The sequence below is a fragment of the Eucalyptus grandis genome, chromosome 10, assembly GCF_016545825.1.
Source record: "Eucalyptus grandis isolate ANBG69807.140 chromosome 10, ASM1654582v1, whole genome shotgun sequence".
Taxonomy (NCBI): domain Eukaryota; kingdom Viridiplantae; phylum Streptophyta; class Magnoliopsida; order Myrtales; family Myrtaceae; genus Eucalyptus; species Eucalyptus grandis.
The window spans coordinates 27,532,910-27,557,020 of record NC_052621.1 but is presented as its reverse complement, the minus strand read 5'-3'; the positions used below and the strand labels follow the sequence as shown (position 1 = coordinate 27,557,020).

Genomic DNA, 24,111 nt, shown 5'->3' with positions numbered 1-24,111 from the left:
GGCATCGGCATCGCCATCACCGCTTGTTTTTTACGAGCTTTATCAAGAGCCGCATCATATGTTACAAAGGTTAGCACTAGGCTCTTGCATTTGTGCAATTAAAGCATTTGAACATTTGGCTATAAGAACTTTCTGCAATCAACTTTGGAGATTTATGTCACAAAATGCTACTTTGTTATATGCTTTATCGCAAGGAAATGAGGCAATTGCCTCAAGTGCCAAAATAGCCCATCAATCTCGTTCACTTTGCATGATGAGACAAATGAGGGGAGTTGCCAAGCATCCAAAAGGCGAATTCGAAGGAAGAGTAAACTATATTGATTCCAATTAGCCATTTCTAACACCATTTCTACATGACTTTCTTTTCCATTGTCAATGAGACATCAAAGAGTACCAAGTTTTTTAACGTTCCATCAAATGTGATGGAGCATTATTAAGTCACATTCATCCCAAACAATGAAACATTCAAATGAAATAGAATGTCAATATTATCCCTTCCGCCATAAGAGATACCTTGGGATTTTGATCATCTTACTTTGGAAAATGATGTATTTTGTTCCTAACTTAATTTCTTTAGCATAAAGAAATGACATATCCCTTTCTTTGGGTACAAGACAGACTTAACAAAACAAAGGTTTGTCAAATAAATAGTGGAGGAGCAACCTTTGACTAAATCTCACTCCCCCACCAATGAAGTGTGTTGGGACAACGTTGTCAAACTCATCAAGAAAGGATGTATCATTCCTCAATTGAACCTAATTAAGTATGGAAATAACATGTTTCATCTCCTCTTCTCGCAGGGTGATAAATGGGGGAAAATGTTGCACCTTGATCATAGAAGCGGCCTTCTATCAAGGAATCATGCTAAGACCTGACTATCCATTTAGGCGTAAAGGATGTGTATAGTTCATAAATAATTCCCAATCGAGCAAGGAAATAACATGTCCAATATTTTCTTCGTAGACAATAAATGGGCAAAGCACCTAAAGAACAATATCCTCAAATGTAGAAATTAGGAGCAATCCCTCTCTTTTCAAAGCAAGATCTTGATTAGATTCATATTTAAATTTTTCAAGCTCTTTGTCAATTAATCGTCTCTTCGAAAAGAGCATTTGAAAAGCTGGAATTGAACTTTGTAAATTGTTGTATACAATAAAGAAGTGCTTTTCATGCATGAAATTAGGTCACATAGCCATTTTTCAATCAATTTTAGCCACTTCTTGTGCAAAGTTCATACATGAAGAACGAAACATGTGAAAGGTAAATTGTGTCAATTCCAATTGCTCATTTTGATAGCGTATTCGACATGATTCTGTTTTTCCTTTGATAGGAAAACATCAACCACTTAAAGGCAAATGCAAGTGAAGGGTAATGTCGAGTTACCAAATATCCGCAATGTGAATCCAACAAATGTTAGCCCAAAGGATAAAAGTGAGTGGAGGGTAATAATGTATCATTTCCAACATTTCAATCCCTAATGATTTTTGCACTAACATATTCTTTCACATTCTTTACAAGGTTACCAAGTCACCATACCGCAGGTAAACACCATTCTTCTCAAAATTAAATGAAAAAAATGGGGAATTTCCATTACAAAAGAAGAACATTTGGCACTTTCCTAGAAGCAAGCACAAAAATGAATAATTGAGAAAAAAACTTTCTACAAACTTTGTGAACATCCTTTTCATCTCAAAATTGTTTTCTTGTTTTGTGGGTTATTCATTTTGAATCAAATTTCTCTATGGAGATTGATGTACTCAGATGATCTTAGTAGAGTGAAATGAAGACGTTAACCATGCCAAACATGAAGTTCTTAGGATGAAGAAAGGCAAGCCATTTCCAAACACATCATTCAAACACTTTGAGAGTTCAAAAGTGTTTACTATCTCTTAGGATGAAGGATTCACTTGCATTGAGCTCAAAGATTGAAATGATAAATGTGTTTCCTTCATCAATCCCAAGCACCGCACTAATCTCTTGCTAACCCTACACTAGGGCAGCATAGGAAGTTATGGTTGAGATGTAGAGTGAAAAATTAGAAAGATTCTATTACTTTTACTTGCATCAATCTTCTCGTGATAGCTTCGTGGAATTCTCATCAGAGCTAGACTCATCCCAAGGTGAAGAAGAACATTCCATTCTCTACCCAAACACTGATACGCGTTGCTTTGACCAATTTGGGTCTGATCATTTCTGAATCTCGAGCGGTGATCGTCTCTCTTCATTAGGGCAAGGCATAAGGATTGACCACATACAATTGACAAAGCATCTCAAAAGTTATAAGAGCTCCAAAAGTTTAAACAACAAAAAGTTCAACAAAATTAAGGGGCATGAAAGCAAAGGTGCCCGGTAAAAGCAAGGTCAATACCGTCAAGAAAAAGAGCCAAAAGACTGCATCTTATGTGAACGAAAATGATCAAAGTCCAAGTGCCTTGTAAAAAATCATCGTAAGAGCAAAGGAAATTAGAAAAAGGAGCAAAGCTCCCATGCAGAAATGATTAGTCAAGGGATTGTCGAGATGTGTTGTGTTTCAAAAGCTAAATGATTTCGAAAGATCGAGTGACTTGGTCACGATGTCATGATGATCACCGACTCTTAAAAACCCTCTTGAAAATTTTAAGCCTTTCAAGCCTCTCTCGAGCCAACATTACAACCCTCTTCCAAAGTCTCTTCTGATTGGGATGGTTCGAGTGAAAATGATAATGCCACCAAAGAAGCTATTGCTTGAATGAGTGGAAGCAACTCTATCTTGTCTTATCATTCAAATTGTCGACTTGTAAACCCAATGAAGATAGTGACAAATGTTCCTTTATTGGCCTCAAAGCAATAATCCCTTTGTGTAACATGACCAAACCTATATTGCGGTCCTTTCAAAAGACATTTTTGATCGATCAAATTGTGCTCATCGCGAATGTTTTTAAAAGCCTTTCACATAGGTTATGTGAGATATCCTCAATAATCACTTACTTCCCACGTGAATGGATGGGATCCAATAGCCATTTTATTGAGAGCATGTGAAAAATCCTTTTTAACTAAGAAGCTCTAATTTAGCATGATTAATAAGCCCTTTTCACGAGTAAAAAATCATTTCGATAAGAGCTTGACTCCTAGAAAATTTGTTGATTAATGACACATCCTCAAGCAAGATAACGATTATGTGCCACATGATGCTAATCAACATGTTTCTCAAGGCAATCAAACTTATCTTGATTAGCTTGTTCAATTAATAATGCAATATTGCCAATACATCTCTTGATGCCATTCCTAATGACATTTGCTTAAATTGAGATTGACAAGATTCCCCAGTGAAGCCGCGCAGTTTCCAAGGGGTTAGCAGGTGCTTCCCTAAAAACCACAAGATTCATAATCAGCCTTAAATCATGTCATCTCCAAAGGTTCATAGTTAACCTTAAGCCATGTCATCTACAAAGGTTTATGGTCAACCTTAAAACCATGTCATCTCTAAGGTTCATGGTCAATTTTAAACCATGCTATCTCCAAAGATTCATGGTCAATCATAAACCATGTCATCTCCAAAGGTTCATGTCATAATCAAAGGTTCATGGTCAGTCTTAAACCATGCCGTCTCCAAAGGTTCATTGTCAGCCTTAAACCATGCCGTCTTCAATGTTCATGGTCAGCCTTGTCGCGACCTCTTTTTCGGCACCCGCACGGGTACGGGCGCCTAAGGAGGCTAATGGCTCGGCTGAAATTAATTATGCCCGGACTCTCCCAAGTCCACCAATTCACGACTTTAATAATCTAAATTTTTAACCTATAAATTAATTTTAAAACGGAGTCGCCACTAATCGATTTGGGGTGGGTTGATTAGAAACCCAAGTGAAGTACCGGGAGAAATACTCACTCCCTGCGAACTTAGAAATTAGGATCGGGGACTTGATTACACTAGTTAATCACTAATGCCCTTTCGGTACCTAATCTTGTTTAAACCCTGAGGTTTTTTGGATGTTCGAGGGATTTTCCATGCATTTTTGGGAGGGAAAACATTTTCTAGGTCTTTTCTAATTTTTTGACACAAAAGGGATTTTTTGGGATTTTTTGGTATTTTTGGGAAAATACAAGTCTTTTTGGATTTTTCTGAATTTTTTGGCTTTTTCATGAAATTTTGGATTTTTTTGATTTTTGGCATTTTTGGAAAATATGGAATATTTTTTTATTTTATTTTATTTTTTCGGAAAATAAAATATTTTTTAATATTTTTCAAAATATTTTTGGAAAATAAATTATTTTTTATTTTTCTCGATTTTTAGAAAATAAAACATTTTTCGACATTTTTTAATATTTTTCGATTTTCTGGAAATTAAAACATTTTTTTAATATTTTTTTGAAAATAAATACTTTTGATTTTTTTTTTTGAAAATAAAATATTTATTATTTTATATTAAAATAATAAATAAAACCGACCCGGGTCGGATCCGCGTTGGGTCCACCTGCAGGTCGGTGACCTAAACACGGACTCGGATTTTTTCATCTTTTTTTATTTATTTATTTAAAAAACGATGGCGCCGCATTCGACACCCGGCCCGGCCCGACGACCTGATCCATTGACCCACTCCGCGACCCGGCTCCCGCGAACCCTACCCACCCGATCCGACCGTGACCCGACTCCCGCCGCCCCGAATCTCACGAAACCCTACCCGGTTCCGAGACCTGATATCCGACTCGGCGACCGGGAAAATCGCAAACCCTAGGTTTGCGAATGCGGCGCGAGGGGGGACCGAGGTGCTTGGCGGCAACGGCACACGGCGGCGACGGCGACTACGGCGGCGACGACGAAGACGATGGGAACCACGACGACGGCACGTCGATAGAATGGGGTGCGATGGGCAGTGGACGGCGGCGACGGCTTTTACTCTTTTCTAATGGAGGTGATGACGGCGACGACAGAGTTGATCTGCACGGTGGCGGCCACGGCGAGGGCAACCGATGGCGGCGACTGCAGGGACGACGACGGCGCGCCGAGGCTTGGGCTCCGTCGATTTGATTGGGCTCTCTCTCTCGTGCTCGGCTCGCTCTTTGAGCTTCGGAGGAGAGGCAGCTCGAGGGGGACAAGAGTTGCGCAGATGGCGCGGATCTCACCCAGGCGAACGGCGGTGGCAATGTCCTCAGCAATGGGCAGAACAGCTGGAAAAAAACCAGATCCGAGGCGCAGATTCGTGAAACCCTACCTCGACCTCAACCTTCACTAAAGCCGATCCAAGCCTCCACCCACGGATTCGCCCTCTCGTCGCTTGCCGCCTCGCCTTCCCGGTCTCTTGGTGGAAGGTGGGCCGAGCTCGCGACTGAGCTCTCCCGCGCCGCCCTTCAACCCTTCCCATGTCTCTCTGAAGGATCTCCGAGCTCGCCACACCCTCCGACGATGCTTGCGGCCACCTATTTATAGGCGAAGGAACTCCGGTCGACGGAGCTTGTCGCCGGCTCCGGCTTGCCCACCGGTTCCGCCTGGCTGAACCGGTGTCCCATCGAGCTTTCCAACAAGCTTGCTCGACATTAATGGCGCCGCGATCTTATCCTCTCGCCGACGTCGCCTACACTCCTCGGCCGTAGGCCGTCCCCGCGCGTCGGCCTCCTCGTGCGCGTGAGTGGCCGGTGAAGGAAAGGGAAGGAGGAAGAAGAAGAGAGAAAGGGCCGGGCCGGGGGTGAATGAGGCAATGCGGGGGCCACGCGGAGGGAGAAGAGAAGAGAAAAAGATAATGGGCTTTGCTTTGCTTTTGTTTTGTTTATTATTATTTACTATCCGAAAAAGACAAATAAATGTAAAAAAACCTAATTAATTAAAACGAAATTTAGGTGTCAAAGCCCCTCTCTTGAAGGTGAGTTCAGAGGTTGCATTCAAAGACAAACCGATGCCTAAATTTTTCATGCACGAGTAGTAGATTATATTTTATTTGGGACTTATTATTCTATGCGGAAAAGAGCAATATAACTTTACATATACCACACGGATAAGAAGATACCCAGAGTTACTACCGGAGTGAGTGAGATAGGTGTGAACCCCGAGTTTTGGCAAGTATCAAGGCGTCATCTTACCTGGGATATGAAGAGGTTGCTTTTCCAGCCGAACCATTCTTCGGTCGCCCGTTAAAACAATCAATGATTTGTCTAGGACCCGAACCTTTTTCGGTCGCCTTGACGGGAGATTGCTCATTCGGGACCCGAACCATTCTTCTGGCCGTCGCCGAGTAATCGCTGGTTTGTCTCGACCCGAACCATCTTCTTCGTCGCCCGTTAAAACAATCCATGATTTGTCTAGAACTCGAACCTTTCTTCGGTCGCTCTGACGAGAGATGCACCGACCTTTCTCGGCATCTCATTTGTGGGTGCCTGATTTGTATCAAGGACACCAGCTGCACCACCTTTCTCTGAGATGAGCCGACCTTTCTCGTGAGCATCTGCTTTGTTGGGGTGTCCACTTCCAAAGACACTGTTAAACCACCTTTCTCGGGAGGATGCACCTTCGACCTTCTAGGGCATCGATTTGTGGGGCGTCCGACTTCCGTCGAAGACACCCGCTTGAACCCGACCTTTCTGGGAGGACGCCACCTTTTTCAGGGCATCGATTTGTGGGCGTCGACTTCCGCGTCAGACACCGGTTGGAACCCGACCTTTCTGGGAGGATGCGCCAACCTTTCTCAGGCATCTGCTTTGTTGGGGTGTCCGACTTCTGCCAAAGACACTGCTGGAACCCGACCTTTCGGGAGGATGCACCGACCTTCGGGGCATCGATTTGTGGGGCGCTCCACTTCCGTCGAAGACACCGGCTTGGAACCCGACCTTTCGGGAGGATGCGCCGACCTTCTCAGTATCTGGCTTTGTTGAGGTGTCCGACGTCAAAGACACTAGTTGAACCCGACCTTTCTCGGGAGGATGCGCCGACTTTCTCAGTGGCATCTTCAGGGCAGTCGACTCGTCAAGACACTAGTTGGAACCCGACTTTTTCGGGAGGATGCGCCGACCTTTGTATAATTGACTGGAAGATACCGGACATTCACAAGCATATCAAAGAGTACCGATATTCACAAGTACTAACATGAAGGATGTTTGGGCCTTCGCATGCTCGAAATGGGTATTTGGCTGACCATAGGCATTGAAGGGGTATTTGGATGATCACAATTATGAATTCTGGGGATACTTGGACGCTTGCAAGTATCGAAGGGTACTGACGATCACAGTACAAACTCCCGGTGCATGGAATATTGAGGACATACCGAGATATTCGTGTGGAAATATCGAGGATGTACCTTGGATATTTATGAAGGTCTCTCACCTCCTGGTAATTGGGAATATCGAGGATGTACCTTGGATATTCATGAAGGTCTCTCACCTCCTGGTAATTGGGAATTTGAATGTAGCACGAGGCTTACCTGGATGGCCATAGGTACTTAAAAGGGGTGGAACACTCCGGATAGCCATTTTGTGTACAAAGTACTAGAATACTTGGATGAACACAAGTATTTAATGATACAACCTGGGACCACTCGCCTGGTCCAAGTGTATAGCATACTTGGTAGGCGCCGGCACAAAGTAGTGGAATGCTTGAACAAATTGCTATATTTGGGGACAACTTGGGCAAGTTAAGTGTCATGAAAAGGAAGTACCTGACAACGGTGGGTACTTGACGATATGGGGGTACCTAGACAGAAGAGGTATTCCAAGAGATACTTGGTCACCAAGTATTAATATCTTGGGACAACTCGAATAAGTCGAGTGTCAGAAAGGGAGTATCCGGACGTGGCCGTACTCAAAGACAATGGGATAAGACAGCATTAAGTATTCAACGATAAAGGGATACTTGGTCACTGCACAAGTATCATTTCCGAGGACAACTCGAATAGGTCGAGTGTCAAGAAGAGAAGTGACAAAGTGATAGGTACTTTAAGACAATGGGGATAGAGATATGCTTACCCGCAATATCTCCGATCTCTAAGAGTATGTCTCGCTATTTGCATAGTATGCACACATGATTGTATATGCAAATTCATGAGTTCAAATGAGATTCATGCATGATAATTTTGTCACTTCTGCATCTTTTGATTTCCATGGGAAGATTTTGAAAGACAACCTTCATTTAGAATGTAGATGTCTTGAGCATGCCAGATGAGGGACTTTTCACCAAAGGACTTTCCGCTCACTCATGAAAAAGGCTATCCCGACCATTGATGCAGGATTTATAAGGACCACACTATCTCACCGTCATCATGTCACAGGGTCCGAGTATGCGAAACGGTACGACTTTACCAATGTGAGCGATCTTGTTGAAACTGTGATGAGTTCTAGTCGTTGGCTCATCAAGGGGACCATCAAGGTTGGCCGATGGACGAAAATGTTGCATGATCATCTCCGGGTTTACGAGTCAAAACCCCGCAAAAGAGATGAGTAATCTTGCTCGTACTTCTTCGAGCGATGCTTATAGACATATGAAATCCTACGTTAATTGAAGTGCCCTAGTCTCGAAGAGACTTTTACAATGGGATGCAACGTAGGCTTGATTCATGTGTAAGAAGGTAGAGCCGGTGATTGCCTTGGCATTTGTCACTTTTTTTTTTAATCTGTCAAATGGAGGTTCTATGGACCACAACAACATTTTCTTGGCTGCATTTTTGACTCGGGGGCATTGGCCTTGCTTTTACTGTGCACACTTCTTTCATGCCTTTATTTTTATTCCAGCTTCTTCATTTATGGGCATTGACCTTGCTTACCAGCACGCTTTTTTATGCTCATGTTTTTCATTCTTGTTGCTGGAGGTGATCTTGACGAGTTCAAGCAAACGCCTTGTTGGACCTACCAGTCTTCATCTTTTGTCGGCGCTTTGATTATGCTGCTCAAACGGCAAAGAGCCTTCGCTTTGCCTCCATGTGAGGATTTGTCTTACTGACACAATTGGGTTGTACAATGAATACAAGTGCTAAAGAAAGAATTGCTCTTCATGACTCTAGGGCACTTAAATTAATGTGTGTTCATATGCAATAAAGACACCCAAAGATTGATGCAAGGAGCAAGAAAATTTCTATCTCTCTTCTCACCTTGTGATGCCGTTGCTTCTAATCATTTCTAAAGGGTAGGGGTTGATCTTGACAGGGGTATGAGAGAAGCTTCACCAATGTATGGGGCTCAATGGGGTGAGCAATGGAATGCCTCACACTGTTCTGGTTATCATACTATTCATGAGAGAACTCTTTACTCAGCAGACATAGAATTTTCCGCACTCATCTCACAAGTGTATAGATAGGGGACTGTGTATAGGATATGGCTTGGCTCACATCATTCTCGACACTCATCTAGCATGCTCAATTAATCTTGTATTCTTCACTTAAAGCTGTCTATTCATAATCCTCAAGGGAATCATGACTTAGACAGACAAAATCATCATGCATAATTCATCCGGAAATGACATGCAACATTTTGAATATGATGGAGTCTGAACTCTTCAAAACAAGTGAATGGTTTTGACTCGCAAAAGACCCTATTGACAACTTTAAGCTAACATAATGGTGTTTCCAAATATGTTAGATTTTGAACATCAAAAGGGTTATTCGCAAATGGACGTCGATGGTTGTCCCTATTGATTAGGAATATGACACATGAATGATCACTGGTCAAATCTGGGACGGGGGCTCGCTTTTGCCCCTATAAGAGAAGATGTATAAGAGATCAATTAGTTTGGCCAAAATTAAATGTGAATTGAGGTCAAGATTTTCCGTCATTTGCTTTGGCGATTACTCAGACGCCATTTCGTTTGGGAGAGTTTGTCATGCCTCTCATTGATTTGTTATCTTTGTTTTTGATTTGCTAGTAAACAAACAAGACATGCTTCTCATTGATTCGTTATCCTTGCTTTTGACAAAAAAGTGATCCTCCAACAAACAAGAGGGAATGTGTTAGTCATGAACTCTTTCAAGAATCGAATAACTGAAGCGATACAACTTTACCCTTCACCGGTTTGCATTGATTGGGTGAACCTAAAGTGAGAGGGGGACTCGAAGTCCTATGTCCCTTGCTTCATTAGGTCAATTATTCTCTGAATTGGCTCCTGGATGACGAGGCCAGGTGAATTTGATGAGGGTCATTTCCATGTACTAGCTTGGCCAATATTGTTTTGCCTAACCATCAAATTTAGCTCTTGAATCCTAGTACTTCCTGCCAATAGGGGGAATATGTCAAAAGTGAATTCAAAGAGGGGGAGTATTGGAACGATACCAAATTACTCTTCCCAAAGTTTGTATTTGCTGACTTCGATGATGTTTGAATGTCGATGACAGCCTTTTCGTCTTGGCATAGTTTGACATTTCTTTCGATTGGCCTTCCTCACTTGTGACCATGTATGCATGATTGCTGGTTGTTGATTCATCTTCAACGCATTCCTTCGTGGAATTTTTCCTTCGCCTTGATCGTGCAAAGTCATGTACCTCAAGCTTCTATGGAATCCGAGATGGACAATCAAAACCTCCAATTCTCTAATGGCAATTACTTCTTGCAAGAGCATGTGTCGGAACAAGAAGTGAGGCTTCCAGATTCTAAGATTGTTGATCGACAAGGTTTTTAACTGCATGGTTCCCCAATGATGCATCCTTTACACCGAGTCACAAAATTGATGATTACTCTTATGCGTTTGCTGGGTAATGTTGATTTGTTCAAGTTATGCCATCGAGTTTGCTTCTTGATTTATGACACTTCCTTAAAGACTTTGGTCATCACCATTCATTTTTCTCCATTGAGTCAAAACACACATTTTTCATGATGGTGTAAATACATTACTCATATATAAAGGTGCATAAGCATTTTCATTCTCATAGAGAGGTGCTTGGCAATGCGTACATTAAACATCTTTCAAGGGTAGTACTTTTTTACGATTCGGAATTAACTGGTTTGGAGAATTCCCGCCCATCCATTTCGCTTTGTCAAGGCTCCTCCAGGAGTATCTTCTTTATTACATAAGGACCCCGTAATTTGGGGCGAACTTGCCTCCGAGCTCTTAAAGATTGGCAAATACGTTCCTTCTCAAGACTAGCTCATTTACCTCGAAGTGCTTGTCGTACTTTTGATTGAATGATCGAGCTACCCTTCGCTGGTAACACCGACCATGACATAGGCTTTCCGTTTTTCGCCGACCATTCAATTGTTCGAGCCTTTGTTGCGTCCATTCTTCCTTGACAATCCTCGCTCGGGATAAAATTCAAGTAGGACGGGATTTCTACTTCCACAGCAAACCGCCTCCATGCCGTAGACTGGAAAAAGGCGTTGCCCTAGTGGAGGTTCGAATCGAAGTTCGATATGCTGTTAGTGCGAAGGTAACCTCTCATGCGCCGCGGTAGTTTTCACTGTCAGATAGATTTTCTTGATGTTCTTGTTGGCGGCTTCCACGGCTCCATTCATTTGTGGACGATAAGGGGACGAGTTCAGATGTTGATTTGAACTCGAAAACAATTGATCAATCAACTTGTTGTTCAAGTTCGACCCATTGTCGGTGATGATAGCTTCCGTACGCCATAACGGGCGATTATGTCACGTCCGATGAATTTCATAACGTTTCGTGCAAAATACGCTTGCATAGGGATGCAGCCTCGATCCATTTTGAGAAGTAGTCGATTGCGACCAAAATGAATCGGTGCCCATTTGATGCCTTCGGATTGATTGGGCCAATTACATCAATACCCCACATTGAAATGCCAGATCGATAATGATTAATCCAGTGGAGGGACATTTATCTTGTCCCCGTGAATTCGACAACGATGACAATCGCATATGCCGAGCACAATCACTCTCAAAGGGAACCACATAACCCAATCTCATTATTTTCTTGGCCAACATACGTCCATTCATGTGAGGGCCACATACTCCCCATGTATTTCTTGCATTATTTGTGTGGCTTCATTTGCATCCACACACCTTAGCAATACTAGTTATATGATCTTTTGTACAAATTTTCACCGCCGACGAAGAACCTCAAGCCATTTTCATAAGGTATTTTCGATCGTAGGGAGTGCTTTCTTTAGAATTCCTACTTTGGATGTATTTCATGATGTCGTAATACCAGGTTTCCCATCGGGTTCTTTAGTTATAGTCATGCAAAGGTTTGTCTTGTCAAGACTTATCAAAGGCTCTACTTCTAACCCCTTCGCTACTTGTAACATGGATGATAGTGTTAGTGCATCACAACTGTTACGGATTCTAGGTAGGTATTCAAATGAGATGTCCCGAATTCTACCAATTCCAAGTAGTCGTGATAAGGCACTAGTTTGGCATCTCTTGTCTCCCACTCGCCCACACTGGAGGAAAATTACAGGGAGTCACCGAACACTTTTAGTTTTGACACTTCCATTCCAGCCGCTTGTAGGCCGAGGATACATGCTTCATATTCAGCTATATTGTTGGTGCATGGAAACATCGCTTTGCAGCCACGGGATAATGTTGCCCATTTGGGGATATCAAGACCGCCTGAAGGCTCGAACCCCGACAAATTTACAGCTCCATCAAAAAACATAGTCCACGTGTCCTCTTCTACGCTGAGATTCGGTCATTTGGGGAATGATCATCGCCTACTTCTTTAGGGCAATCCGCAACATATCAAGAATCACCCGACCTTTAACTGATTTTTGCGACATCACTGGATGTCGAATTCGAGATTAGGATTTGCCATTTGGCCAATTTTCCTAATTAAGGCCGGCAACCAAGCAAATACTTGATTGTCACTTCAGCATAAGGAATGTCTCGTAATGCAAGGTATATCAGCCGAGTCTGTGCAACACCCATACCAATGCAAGTGTCTTTTCTGATTTGGAGTAGTTTTGTTCGATGTGGTGAATTTTCACTCAAATAGTAAATGGCTCGATCCTTCCCATCATGGGGTTTCGTGCCAACATTGCACCTAGGATTCACCGTTGATGGTAAGGTAGAGGTCAAAGGGTGTCCTTGAGTCTGGGGTACTAAAACCTGGGTTTTCATCAAGTACCGCTAAATTTTCAAACGCCAAAAGCAAATATCATCCCATTCGATTTGTGCATCTTTCTTGAGAAGTTTAAAGAAAGGTTTTGCAGTTTGTAGCCGAAATGAATCGCGCAATGTAATTTAATCTTCCTGAGGCCCGGACTTCTTTCAAGAATGAGGAGGAGCATCTCATATCGCTTGTTTTTGACATGTCCACTTCTATCCTTTACAGCTCACAATGAATCCAAGTAATTGCCGAGTTGCCCCGAACACACATTTGCTGGGTTCAAGCACAACTTGAACAGCGAAGTCGATCGAATAATTTTTCAGAGTCTTCACATGGTCTTCTCCATGTCTGGTTTTGGCGATCATGTCATCGACATATACTTCAATTTCTTTTGCATCATGTCATGGAAAGGTGACCATGGCACATTGATAAGTTGCTCTAGCGTTTTCTGTGCCAAAGGCATGACCTATAGTGAAAAGTTCCCCATGGAGTAATGAATGCCGTTTTTCCTTGTCTTCTCCTCATTTTTATTTGTTGTATCCCGAGAACCCATCCATGAAAGAGAAAAGTTTGAATCAGTTCATTTATCCATGCCAAGAACGCTTCTGTGAGGTAGTGAAATCATCCTTGGGCTTGCTTTGTTCAAATCACGGTAGTCGACACAATCCGGATTCGACCATCTTTCTTCTTCACTGGTACAATGTTTGCCACCCAACTAGGATATTGCGAGATTCGAGGAAGCCTATTGCCGTGAGCTTCATTACTTTTCTTCAATCTTTTTTGACAATTCAGCTTAGCTCTTTCTTAGCCGCTTCTAAGGGCCACATCAAGGTTGTTGGCAAGCTATGCTCCACGATCATTGGATCAAGGCCTGCATATCGTAGACCATGCGAATACATCTTGATATCTCTTTAGAGGGCAATTAAGCTTGCAGCTTCTTCTTCTGCAAAGTTCGCGCCAATCTTTATCTCCCTTGGATCTTCTCAGCTGCCTAAATTGACAATGATGGTGTCTTCAGAGTGTGGGGCCTTTGCCGTGGCGCTTCCAATTCCATTGAATTTCATCTAATCATCAAAATCATCATCCTAGTCATCAAAATTGCTATCATGGCTACTTACGGTGCTGGTTTGGACCGTCTCATACCTCGCTCGCCGTTTATATTATTCTGTCATAGAGTAGATAGGCTAAGGGAATAAATAAGGTTAGTAGTATGTATTCTTTTGGTGATAAATTGTTTTTAAAGATTAAAGACAAGGAAACAAGGAGACCCGGCCTCGCATTTCTTCTTCATTTGACGGTTGGCTATCATCAACGGGCCGGTTTGGTGTGTCTCCCTCATGCCTCAAAATGTTTTCAACTTTATTTATTAGTAGATTTGATTTACAGTGGTGTTTCAAAAAAATAGTTCCTTGAGTGGAACAATTGTTGAAAACAAAGCAAGCTAGACTTTAAGAAATATAAATAGCTCCCACGTATGGGAGTATAGAGGGAGAAAAAGGATTCTACTCGAGCGGCTACACCCATTTCCCGACGGTCCTCGTTGATAGCACCCACTGAAGTCTTCATAGACAATGCCGCCACGTCTCCTTGTGCTCTCGGCTTTGTGGATTTCGTATCATCCACGCTCTCCCATCCATCAGATCGATGTTGTGTGATGATCATAGAAACTTTGGGGAATTGAATAATTGACATAGTGTCAAATTTACCACTTGGTTGGCCCAAAGTGTCTATGATTTGCTTCCTTTATGCGCTCCTGTAGCATGCTCAGGAACATGGTACTCTGTGAGGGTACCACGAGGAGGTGATCATTGCCAAAACACTTAGCCATGGAGAGCGTGGAAGGTGAATACCCCAACATCCAAAAGATCTGTGGACCTTGTCTCTCAGATGGTGCAATCATCTAGCGAGTGTCCTAATTTCCGAATGGTAGTCGCATTGCTTGGATGGATCATAATCAATGAAGTAATTGGGGTAGGATGGTTCACTCCTTACGATTATCCCTTGGTCTAGGATGGGAAAATAATGGCCATTGATTTAGGAAGAGGCGAATATATCAAAGCTTAGGAATGGGTAGCCGTGCCCCCGCCAAAGTCGCGTAGGGTCCTCTTCATTTACCTTCCTCATTGTGACGAGAACGAATGTCATGTAGTTTGAGCGAAGTTTTCTGTCAAATGGTACAGCCTTGCGTAATTTCACTTGGTGTCGAAGCCGGATGAACGAGAAGTTATCGCATGTCTCTTCTAATTGCTCTTCCTCAATGGCACCTATGAAAATATCCTCGAGCATGGTAGGTCATGTCATATGGCCTCTTATAAGGAGGGGCCTGTTGTGTCTTCCTGGGTTATGGGTAATTTCACACTGGTCTTGAACCATTTTGGAGTATCCACTTCCTCTTCCTCATGCATCACCTTGGCTGGACTCGAAAGTTTGAAAGAACACATATAAATGACTTTTTTCTTGCTTTTCTATCTGGGAATATCCTCAAAGAGTAAAAGATAAATCTTCTCCGAGCTTAAATAGGCCGACGAACGTTCGCGCCTCTCCTACCAAGCCCTTGTCCTCGGGAAGGAACCGTGTCCTACCATGATTTTTCCTACCATGATTGAGCACTTGATATCCTGTGGACGAGGTAAACCCAGCTTCGTGGTATGTACACGCAGCTCGAACGTATCGATAGCTAGCTTCGCCTTGTCACTAGGTTCAACATAAGGAATGGCCGTCTGTGAGATGCGGTGAACTTCTCCCTGACCGTGACTAGCTTTCCACCATGAACTTACACTTGGGTGGAGGCTTGAAAGAAATTCCCGACAACCTGCTTTTCTCAGAAAATAGCAGGAATGCAAAGTGGTTACAAATCACGAACAAAAATTTTGAATACGGTTGGACCATACCAAAAGGTAATAACTCTGCCCCCGGTGCCTTTCGTGGCGTTGCTGTTGAAGTGGACGGAGGAGGAGGAGGAGGAGCGGACGCTGGAGCTACGAGAGGAGGTCGCTGTTTCTTTGGAGCAAGCGTAATTCGCATCGGCTAGGACTCACGATCCTGTACAGTCCACTGCTCGTCAACACGAGTGTCCTTACTGTTGTCCTGGCCGAAAGAGAATATCGCACCTAGAGCGGGTGACGGCTCATTTCGGCATCACGGTATAGATTTAATCCTTTGCACAGCTGCAAGGGACTTGAGCGCTAGTAAGTTGCCGCTGTTCTCAGGATTCTCCGTGCCCACTCCAGAGATGCCGCCACTGCCATACAGATCAGCGTACAGGTATCTGAAATCAAAGTTCACCAAGTCTCGGCTTGTCGTCCTCAGTAATTTCGAATGAACTGAATTGTGGCTCAAAAAATAAGCTTTCTAGAAGTGAGTAAAAAGACATGATCTTTAAGGAATTGCCAGAGAATCAATGGACATACGAGATCCGTTAAGCATAACAATGGAATGAAGCAATATGGACTTACCTTCCAAACAAGATCGGCCATAGACCAATAAAGTAGCCTCCAGTGATCGAGATGCAGAACCTGCGGATTCTGGGGCTGGGAGTGATTATATCCATATCGGAAAAATAGGCTTGATGGAGCTAGCAGATGTACTGCCGCCAGGGCTTTGTGGGGGACGATAGCAGGAAGGGGCCTCATAGATGCCTTCCATCCATAGTTTCCGCCTTTTAGTGACTATGTCCACCTCTTCGTATAGATCCTGTCAGGACATCGACCGGTCATCCTTTCCGAAATCACAACAAAAAGAAGAAGAAGAAAGAAGAAGAAGAAGAAGAAAAAAGAAAGAAGAAGAAAGAAAGAAACTGGGATGCTGATCAATCGGCACATGTGAAAGTTGCATTGAATCGAGGTGCGCATGCACATGCATCTCATGGACTCGAACAATGGACACTTACATTACTGTTTTAATCTCTGATGCAGTTAATTGCATAATCACCAAATGACTGAGAGGAAACATATTCTGTGAAGTGCGAGCGAACCTAGTAACGTCTGCGCAGAGAAAGTAGGAAGGCCTTTCCAAGTCGAAGCTGCATCGCCAAGTTCCTGAATCCCAGGGCCCAAATCTCGGCTCAATTCCTTATCCACAGCAAACGGATTGTCTTTAGGAACTGAATAATTTCCCATAGTTTAGATTCACTAGTCGTCGCCGAATCTATATGACATACCACGAATGTAAGGCATACGCGAAAAACTAAAGAAAAGAAAGACCAGGAAGGCTCGGGTGAGCTGGAACATATTACAGAACACACATCAAAATTCAGATATAGTGCAAGCTCAGGCGCTAGTGGTTTACCTGGTAAGTTATCAACATCGAGCCTCAGAAATCTTTCCAAGCAAGGATTTTTTGTTCTGCGAAGTTGTAGGGATCGCCAATACTCCTCCATCACCCATCATGAAGTACAAGTACCCATCTTTGGTCCGAAAAGAATTTGACCGCCGTGATGGGCAGTGAACGGGAGGCCCATCGTGAATATTCTCCTCCTATTTGATTAACGTTGCCGCCCTGTAAAAACACAGATTGCAACATGGGATTTATCCATATCCGTCACAGTAATGACGGAGCGGAACAGTTAAAGCGACGCACAGTTTTGTTTACCAGTGAAGACTGATTGGTGGTGAACTCTGATATATCACTGTGATATTGGCAAGGGTTTGCCCCATTGTCCGGTCCCTATCTTCGAAGGATCGCATCCCACGTCCGAGTTGCACGAACACCTACCGGAACAATCAGCCACTTGGCCTTATCACGAATTGAAGGAAACAAAGAACCGGCCGTTGTTCTGTAATTCGGGTGGAATGCCAGTCCCATCATCCCAAGCTCGCTCTCAAAATGCACTTCATCGGTCAGATCAAAGAAGGGCTTGACTCGTTAATTCCTATTATCTCTCCCGAACCCTGCTCAGGGATCGTGGCGAGCCATATTTTACCAGGTTGATTGGATAAGAACACCCGATTTGAACCATCAGGATGAGCTACCATATTAAGGTAGGAACCGTTCCCGGGTTTCTCAAGGCAAACGCCAGCCGGGGTGCTTGAATTCTCTGCACTACCTAACTTAACTGGTCCACCAGGAGAAGCATACTGACGTGTCATCAGAAGCCCCACCAAATTCGTTGCAAAACTCTGCTGAACTCCATGAGTCAGATATCTTCTTCCTAGAACTGGGTGTTGTTTTGGCTCTACTTTCAAAAGCAAAAGGAGAACTTAATATGGATGTGTTGTGGCACTTGTCCCAGAGATTTGAGCAGAAATCAAAGCGTGTAGAGTTGGGACCGCGTTGAATTCACAGATTTTGAAGAATTGCAGAGAACAGGAACCACACGGGAGTGCTTGTCTGACTCAAACAGTTCAGCCGAAAATGGATCACAACTCTGCAAAAAGCAAGCAGACCCACAACGTGTAAAATGGCTAAGGATGTTAAAATTTTCCCCCTCTGACAGCTATGCTATATGTAAATGTAAGGCAAACATCCGTTTGTAGCTATAACTTCATGGAAGCTCTAGAGACATAAACAAACGTACTCCAAAAGAGGAATCATTTCAGAGAAGTGGAACCCAGGAGTGTAAATTGGATATTCATTAGATTCTACTTCCCTTCACCTGCACATATTTATCTACTCTCAATGAAAAGGCAATCAATCACGCCAAAATGTGTTTAGCAACACCGGAGAGCAAAAGGAACGAAGCCTTTACTGCACAAAGAATCGACTTTAGAAGAGAAGCACAGCCAGGGTCTGAGACGTTCATTGCTTTGAATAGCTTCTGCAACTGTAGATCTTGAGCAGAATCACAACAAACACTGCCATTGTATCGACAAAAAGCCGAGACCGGCTATCAGCATCAAAGGGTGCTCCTGTTTCCAGCACAACAAAGCATGACAATCCCAAACAGTGAGTCGCTGATCCGCAAACCGAAAGTTCAAAAAAATTGAATAGAGCAAACAGAAGAAACAACAAACAGGTTGATTGCTGGCTAAAAAGATAACTATATTTCATCCCTTTTCAGATCTTATCACTGTCCATGCCCTCTATTAACAATAGAACAGTGAACGAAGCCTGTAATTAGAGACACAAGAAGCAGACAAACACATACTCAAATCAGTGCACAATGGGTATGAAGCGGAATAACGGACCAGCAGCAAGAGCAGGAGGCTGGGAAACGACAATCTTCATCACAGGAGAACCTCTCATTTCGCAGTTTTGCAATGGCACTACCGCCAAGAAATTACACAAGCACAAATTCAAATCTGCGTAGCTCCATCAATTTCAAGAAAAATGTTCGAAGAAAACAAAGCAAACCAATGCGCGAAAGCCGAAGTCGCATCACTTTGCTCTGCTGATGTTCCTGAGTTCATTCCACATTCTTGGACTCTTGTCTGTCGACAGAAACGAGAAGGAAGGGAGAACTTTGAAGGAAGTTAAAAAAAAAAAAACGAAAACTTCTTTTCAGCAAACTCACGTTTACGATTTAAAGAATCGTCAACTCAAGCTTGTAATTAGAAATTGAAGGGAAAGATGGATAATTTAGTAAAAGAGTCTGGTGGGTCAGACTGAGGCGGTTGACTTTCTTCTGTAAGACTCTGATGCATGATTAATGGCGATTGTTGAGAAGAGGAACAAGTTGGACCTCCACGAAGAACAAAATCGATTGCACCATGGAAGATATTCTTTTTGGTGGTTGGGCATGGTCAAAACCCTCCAGAAGCTTAAATGAGATGATGGCTTTCACAATAAGAACTGATTAAGACAATGCCAACTTAAATATCAAGAATTATGGATGCCAGAGCTAAATTATGCACACTAAAAACATATACATAACAGTAATGCTAGATATATTATGATTTACTCCACACGATTGGGTGTTTAGATGAGTGAATCATTCAAAACTCACCATTCAATCGGTATGCTACATCATTTAATATATTAATTTTTGTGAACGCTATGTCGATATTGTCCCACAATCAAAGGGCGAGAAATCAATCGATCAAGTAGAAACATGATCTTAACCCTGTTTAAAAACAAATGCCCCCACAAAGAATCGAATGCATGCATTTGAACAAAGGGCCCACCAGGGACCTTGTATGTTTGACTAAATTCCTTAACGCTGTATCTTCTTTTCCAAACTTCTTGATCTTCATCAACATGACACACAACAAAAGGAGGAAGTTATCAAAAAATTATAAACCTATTATACTTTTTGCCAATTCAATTTTTAAATTTTTAATTATGCAAATTGAGTCATAAATCTTTTCTTTATTTTATCAATTGAATTCATCCAGTTAATTTTTAATTGGAATTCGCTGATATAGATGTTAGTCATTCTACGTGACAATAACCAATGCTAAAATGAATAATTTTTTTTTATAATATTTTAATATTTTTTTTCAATTTCTCATTTTACTAATGTGAATATTGGTCATCCTACGTGGTATAACCAATGGCCATGAATAATTTTTAATAATGTTTAATATTTTTCAAATTTTTATTAATTTTTCTTTTTCTTTTTTCTTATTTTTCGCTTTTCCTTGTTTTTTTTTTAATTAACTAGTGGCTAGCAAGGCCATGATGCCTCACTACCATGGTGGCAAGAGTCACACAACCCTCCCTCTAACCATGGCATGGCTAATCTCGCCATGGCCTCATTAGCCATGAGGCAAGGCCGCCTCACCTATAGCCAACAAGGCCATGGCGAGGCTAACCTCACCGCAATCGCTTGAGCTTACCACTGACCATGGCCAGGAGCTCGAGATATGGCAATGGAGTGGCTGGCCATAGCTTGAAGCTCACCCAAATCTCATGTCCATGTCTATGGAGCCTTGAGCTCTCCTAGTCGTGCCATGAGCTGAAGCTCAAATAGTGGGCAGAGCTGAGCAACCCACAAGGCCATTGTGGCCGCAGCCGAGGGACAAGGGACCTCGTCTAAACCACTGCACAAGGGCCCTTGTCAACGGCCCTGCCCAATGTGAACCCGGGTCACCACTAGTAAAAATAAAAGAAGAAAAAGGAAAAAAATGAAAAAGGAATATATAAACTAAAAAAAAATTAAAAAATGAAAAAATATTATTAAAAATTGGCACGTTAGTATTAGTGAGCACACTAAGATAATCACGTCCACATCAATGAATTTCCGCAGATAGACTCAATAAGCAAAATGTGAAGAGATTTAGGAGCAAAATTAAAAGGTTTATAACTCAACCCAATAGTGAAATAAATTCAAAACTTTCTGAACATTTTTATCCCACAAACAAAGTCATCTCATACCCTTCTTTTATAGTCCTTCCCCTCTCATCCTTTGGCCAAACATTAGTCATAGTTTAGAGTCCATAATCCCATATCCAATCCAAATGCAATTCATGAAAAGGGTAAACACTTCCGTGCATTTTTTATTAGTAATTTGATGATACATTTGTCTAATCACAACTTAGAATAAACATGAGAATGTTTTTTTTTTTTTTTTTTTGGTGCTGGAGGAACTGCTTGCGCCGACAGCCGCGCCATAAACCCTAGGTGACACTTAGCGGGAGGACTCCACCACCCCTGAGTCACACCCCATATGCTTAGCACCTCCCCGGGTTTTAAACCCTTCACCTCTAGGCTGAGGATCAGCAGGCCTTATCAGTGGAGCCACCGTGCCGATCGTATAAACATGAGAATGTTCGTATTCATTTATGCATAGAATATTTTGTTAGTTTCAATGCATATGCCTGTTGGAATCATCACTCGAATCAAAACGAGAATTGAATAGATTATAATTATATTTTTGAAAGAACGCATCCTTATAGGTCATTTTCAATTCTAATGTATTCAATTCTAATCTAGCGGTCATGGTGACTAAAACATAATTTTAATATTGAGGTAAATACAAACTAAGTTATTCCTACAAATAATCAATTAGAGGTTGATTGAAGTGGTTACAATGTATGTGGATATGACTCCAGTTAGATGTCTACTTTAATTGTAGTAACAACGAATCCAACATAAAGCGAATGGCCTCGCAAAGAATCATTTTATGAATGAGAATGGGATGATGACGATGATGGAAGCATTGTTGCCAGAACACAAGTTCTCTCCCCTTTCCTTTCTTCCACCCTATCCCCAAATATAATGAAGTTACAAAAGATTATGAAGAATCCTCCTGAGCTCTATATAAATGTGCATTTGTCGATTAAGATGAGAGATACAAAATTGTGTTTAATGTAGAGATAGATAAGAAAAAGAGAGAGAAGGAGAACACTGGCCAGAGCTTAATAGGGCTTTTGTCGCAGGAGAGGTGGCACTGAGCTATTGCTTGTGCATCATGCGTTGCTATTGCATGTGCCTTTTGATATGTTAGCATGGAATAGCTACAAGTGCCACCTCTTCTCGATAGAAACCCTCTTTTAACCTCGAGAAGTTATTGCATGGTCCATCTTGTCCTGCCAGTCCATCTCTCTTTCCCCTCACTACAAACGCATGTCTATTTTGCATGATATGAGATGTTTCTTTTTGTCGTCTGACCTATGTTTCTTTTCTCTTTTGTGTATGCAACGAATGCTTATTCGCCATTCTAATTTACGCTTTTAGCATGCTTTTGTTATGACCAAGCTTGGTTGTGTTACAATCCATAAAAGTTGTAGTCCATCGATATGATAACAACACAGTGTGATGTAGAATAGACAATAAGTGGATTGTTCGAGTATTCTAATTGATCACACGGTGTGCAAATTTTATTTTATTTTTTGTACCATTCAGTTTCGTTATTAGGTATCTCAATTTTGGCTGGGTTATAATAAATTTTGAGTTTTGTATTGCAAATTTTTTAGCTTAGCTACCTCAATTTTTGCATGCTTTTTGGTTATGCCTATGCACGAGCAGGCTCCTGATCTTTTGACAGTGGAGATACTTGCTAATTTTGAAAATGCACTCTGTATTAGTTTATATTTATATTTTATCTAGCCGGGTTAGTTTCATATGTAATGGAGGTCAACGTCTAGTCCTGAGGTACTGATTAAGTTCCTGTACACTACCTTTCCTCCAATCTAAACTTCGAAATATGTAGCTCACGGGAATACGCATATTTTTAAGTGCAAGAAAAGAAAGTACATAATCTAAAAATCTAAATATTCAGCTTGAAATTATTTTTTTGTTAAAGTCTCCTATCTTTTGTTCACAAGCTTATTATAATATAAATAATTTTCAGATCGTATTATCTTTCCACTCGAATGGAATGTGGCATTAGAGTTGGTTTAACCCTTCCCATTCAATTTTATTCTTTTCTAAGCTCATCCAAAATTGAGTACGAGTGATTCTATGGATGCAAAGATCGATATTCAAAATCAGTTCATGAAGTGGACAGGTAACCAAACCATAACTATCGGTTTCTTGCTTCCCGAAAAATGAGGAGGTTAAATCAGTATTACAACAATTTTCCTACAGACAAATTTATTCATGAACTATGTTACCATGAGCTTCATCTTTCCCAGAACCAGAGAACTTCACGTAATGAGGAAAAGTGCTTTGCTTCTACAGCAAGACAAATGCATATATATCCACAGCGAATGAAGAAAAGGAAACAAAGAAAGGACTCCGTTTTCGAGTATTGCGTTTCATGGTATTGTAATCCCGGTGTACATTGGTAGGTTGTAGTCAGAAAAATGTGCTGTCACCCGTGTTTCTTATCTAACGTCTGAGCTCGAATCCAACCATTATTGAATATAAACGGTGTTGAGCAAAATAGAGAACACTAATTATATAATAAACACTTGTTTGCTAATAGAAAGACAACATTATATTCATTACACACTCAAGATACTCTAATCTCACTCTCTTCACCATCACCACACGCACACACAATGCACTCTGTCCGTTACTCCCACTCTCACACTTTTTTTGTTTTTTTTGGTTGACCCTGGAACCAAAGTAATCCAGTGAGCCGGTGACGTAAAAACCAGGGAGCATTAGCACAGAGCTCACCTCTCATGGCCTCCCTTTAGTCACGCAATGAGGACGCGGAGTTCAACCCTCCTCCCGAACGAGGGGGCAGAGCGCGAACCAGCGCGCTCCAGCACGGCACAGGATGGGTTACACACTCTTTCTTTTATCTCTGCATGCTCAAGTCACAATGCGGAGCCGCCGATTTATAAGAAGTTCCTCACCAACCAAGTCGAGTACAAAGCCAGTACTACAAG

At 42.0% G+C, this 24,111-nt stretch overlaps 1 pseudogene; it reads right to left on the bottom strand.

The window, feature by feature from the left end:
• Positions 1–16,492: 16,492 nt before the first annotated feature.
• LOC120288797 lies at positions 16,493–19,135 on the bottom strand (annotated as a pseudogene).
• Positions 19,136–24,111: the final 4,976 nt, after the last annotated feature.